The following is a 4,788-nucleotide window of genomic DNA, read 5'->3' on the forward strand; positions in this document are numbered from 1 at the left end:
CAGAAAAGGTATCGCGACGACAAATTCGCAATCTTACATCTGTCTGGAAATCACAAGGTTGTGACAGATGCGTTCTCTTATATTTCAGCTGTATTGTCAATTTATGAATCGTTGCTACGGAACAACAAACTAAAACAAATTAAAGACACTGTTTCAAGAAGAGCCATCGTTAGAGTTACAATTAATTGCTCTAAACGACAATTTATCCTTATACTGCGATGATCATACACGAATAATTCGATTATATGTGCCAGTATATTTGTGTTATAAAGTTCTTCCTTCAATTTACACCTCAGTATAGCATAGCACATCTCAGTGACAGAAGTTTTTGCTCCACAATTTTTAAGTAAATATTTAATTGATCGTAGCTTTGTTAATTAAGTAATTACTGCTACGGTGGGCTATGAGCCACTCAAGGGATTATTCTTCAACATGACTTGTGCTCATGGAACGACAGAAAAAACTAGATTTATCATTTCGTGACACACGCGCTTCAAGTGTGCTGGACGCACTTTCGTTCCACGGTCTAAACCTCAACTCAGACCACTATCTAGTCACAGCCAATGTACGAATGTGGCTGAGTACTGCCAACAGCATACGTTCCCGTACACAGCAAAGACTTGACATCGGTAAACTGCGGTCACGCGAGACAGCCGAAGTCTTCGCCTCCCTCTCGTCCTGATAACACCGGCAAAGGGGACATATTTCTCATTTCTTACACACAACAGCGGAGGAAGTTCTTCGTTTCCAACATCCCCCGCCACGAAACCAATGGTACAACAAGCGATGTTGTCAAAGTACTGCTGCGAAGAACGCGACCTGCAGTCATCAGCTACTCGAATCGTGCGTAAACAATACCGTGAGATGAGGAAGGTGAAGAGGCTTCAATTCAGATGGAAAAAACGAGATCATGAAAGGTTTGTCATATTTAAAAAAAAGCGGTCCGATGATTTGTGCCCTCGCGGGATCAGCTTAATAACTGTCGCGTACAAGGTCCTTTAAAATATACTGTGTGAAAGTTTCAAGCTTTGAAACTACATGCCGACTTACTAAATGCCGCAATGTCAGAGCTCGGTATACTTGAAAAGTTAACACGAGTCTGCAGAATTACGTTGAGCAATAACTGTAGCTTCGTCATGGCAGGATTGTGTCTCTTCGCAGTTTTTGATCATATGATCTTTTCAATTTCATTTTAGAAGTAATCATACACAAGGGAAGTATTCATTGTAATGAAATGGTGTCCAGATTTCTTACGTCGACAACAGTGACATCATTGGGCGTAGCAACCGAGATATAACAATTACCATGCTATCAAAAAGGAATCTACAAAAATGAGCTGAGCAGCGAATGAGGTCAAAATGAATTATATGTTGGCTACTGGTAAAAAAGTGTGTTGCTCAGATGCCGTGCTAGTGGCTGACGACTGTACTTTCAAATCTGTCACGGACGTCATCTACATTGACACCGCCGTTACGAACAACATCTATGTCAGTCTGTAGATCAAACGAAGAAACACCATTATCAATAGGTGCTACTATAGATCCAAGTGGCAATTGGGATGTAATGGTCTCCCTCGCAAAGAAGTATGGACGTTGTCACAGAATTATGACGCAGCACTGAAAGTTTTTGAGAGAAAAGTTCTTAGTCAATTTTCTGGTTCCCTACGAGTTGGGACGACCATCGCATTCGAATGAGTCACTAATTGAACGGGCTTTATCACGATACTGATTTAATTCAGCAAATTAACATCCAGCGGCTTCGCTGTCTTGGTCATGTTCTGAGAATAGAGAATATATGAAGGTACTTTAGCAAAAAAGATATTTGAAGCGGTAGTTGAAGGTAAGTGTAGAGGCAAGGCATACTGTGCTTCCGGTGGAGTGATCAAGTTAACAAAACTTAATGTACGAGACTGGAGAAGGCGCGCACGCAGCATAGGCGCCTATAGACATATGATACCTCAGGTTAAAACCAGCTAACGGGTTGTTATAGCTAAATAAATAACTAATAAATTACAATATTAGAATAATTTGATTATTAAAAAGTTTTGAAATTGATGCGTTATGTAATAAAAAAGTGCATGAAAAAGCAAATACAATCAATTTCACACACGCAAAATTGTATGTTTATTTAATTTACAAAAATTAGACTGGAATAATATAAGTAATTTCACGAAGGCAGTAAAAGCGCGCACACCTTGCCAGTATCCAAGTAAGAAGAAGGAAGAAAAAGCAAAAACGAAGCCAAAAATTATTGTTTGCCAGATGTTGAAATGCCACTGTCAAAATCACTAGAACAGTGATGCCATACTGCCTGCTTGTTGTGCCAAATCTCAAACATCCTGCCCGGCTGGACGGGTACGTTCAGAATGCTCCACAAACCTGCATATCTTCTGGATAGATCGCATGCATTCGCCAGTAGAATGCTTTGATTGTGACTACTTGTACCAACCCATCCTCGCTTGGGTGAAGTTTGATCACCCTGCCAAGCCGCCAATGTGTTGCTGGTAGATTCTCATGCCGAATAACCACGACATCGCCTATGTTGATGTGATCACCATTCTGATGCCATTTGGAACGTGGTTGCAAAGTTGAAAGATATTCATCGTGCCATTGTCGCCAAAAATGCTGCTGCATTGTCGCCAGTATGACAATTTGTTGCTAGGTACCTTGCCAATAGGTTCATCTGGTACTACCAGTAGAGTGCCAACAATGCGTAGTAAGTATTTCTTTGCTGACTTAACGGCAGTTTCCCATAGACCGCCTTGATGTGGTGCGCCAGGTGGTAGAAAATGCCATTTTGTGCCTCGATTTGACCAATTGCTGTTGAGAATATTCATTATGCCAAACCTGTAAGTCAGCAGCCATTAAACAATCTGCAGCAATGAATGTAGTGCCATTGTCACTGTATAAGTGGTTACATGGACCACGCCGGTTTACGAAATAGGTGTATGCGTTTATGAATGCCTCAGAAGTGAGATCTTCAGCCAATTCGGTGTGCACTGCCTTGGTCACCATGCACCCAAAGATTGCCACGTAAGCCCTCCGTACAGTTTGTACAGCCTTGGAGCCAATTCGTATGTTGAATGGACCGTAATAGTCTAACCCAGATCTTGCAAATGGTGGAGATAAAGTGACTCGAGCCTTTGGTAATGTCGCCATACGTTGTTTTAGAACTATGTGTTTATGGCGCCTGCATATCGCACATGAGTGTATGCTTTGCTTGACCAAAATGCATGCCTGTAAAATCCAATATTTGTGTCGAACAGTATGCAGTATAAGATGTATACCGCCATGAAGTGTATCTTGATGCACCTGCCATATTAAAAGCCAAGCCAGTGTGCTACAGTTAGGAAGAATGATTGGATAATGTCATGCCTCTGTCACCCTCGCATTATGTAGGCGTCCGCCTACTCACAATATCTTGTCCGCAGTCGAGCTGATGAACGGGCTCAGTTCAATGAGCTTGCTGGATATGGATATGGGCTGCGCCTTTTGCAGCTGCGTGAGTTCTGCTGCGAAATATTTTGCTTGCTCTGCCTTCATGTGGTGATTTAAAGCTATCTCCATTTCGCCTGTGTGTATGCGAGCATAAACGCAATATTTATGCAATAGTGCGCAATAGCTTGCCAAGATGACAGATCTATGACAACCAATTCAACGCCAGAAGTGTAGTGTGTCTGTAGTGCGGGTTGACCTATTACTTGCAATGCCTTTACCTTAAGTGGTTTTAACTCCCCTTCCATTATTGCCAGCTCTGTTAGTGCACAGTTGTTCAGCTCATTAATTAATGTCATCATAATGTGTAGTTATGCAACGCCAAAGGGGATATGCCACGAGTGGCGCAATCAGCTGGGTCTGATAGGAATGTGATGCCACTGCCTGATATCTATCATCGATTGAATGCAGCCAACGCGATTAGCAAAGTACTGCTTTAATTGTGATGTGTTTTTGCGTATCCAACATAGAGCAATATTTGAGTCGGAGTATAGAGTGTATGGTACTCCAAATGCAAAGCCTGCCTTGTTTCGTATAAAAGGGTAGCCAACAATTACATAGCGCAAAGTTCTAATCGGGGTATTGTTACCGAATGTAATGGTGCCACTTTAGTTTTTGATGCAAAGACGTGACTAGTGATATTGCTATCGTGGTTTGTTGCCAAATAGAGCCATCGCCCTGACACTAGCATCGCAGAAGCTATGAAGTTGTATTTCATCTCCGGGTTGTATGCCTATCCGACGCAGTATTCGCACTGCCTCCAGTTGCGACAGCTGCCTTCGGTATATAAGCTATTCTTGCAACAGTTCAAGTGGTAATGGGTCGTCCCGTGTTAAGTTTTGCCTGCCAGGGTTTTTGTATGAAAAGCTTAGCCGTGATGATGACTGGTGCTAACATGCCAATTGGATCATATAATTTCGCAGCGTCGCTAAGCACTTGCCTTTTAGTGAGATGCTGTGTATCATAAAAGCTGACCTGATAAAAGCGTTCATCGGGAAGTGGATCCCAATGCAAGCCAAGAACAGTGGTTTCTGCCAAATGTGGATTAAGCTGACAGGGATCAGCATCGCCAAGAAGGTGTGCCATGACTTCAGTGCTATTTGATTTCCATATCCTGCAATGGAACTGTCCTTCTGTCGATACATATGAGACATTGCCATGCCAATGGAAGGTATTTAGCAGTTTTAGCTCGTAGTTCATCTGGAAGTTTATGAGAATTGTCTCTGCCAAATATGTGCAACTGGCTGTGCCATATGTCACGGTAGCCAATTGAAATGTGCGAATGGGTTGATCG

The sequence above is a fragment of the Teleopsis dalmanni genome, chromosome 2 (assembly GCF_002237135.1).
Source record: "Teleopsis dalmanni isolate 2A chromosome 2, ASM223713v2, whole genome shotgun sequence".
Classification (NCBI taxonomy): domain Eukaryota; kingdom Metazoa; phylum Arthropoda; class Insecta; order Diptera; family Diopsidae; genus Teleopsis; species Teleopsis dalmanni.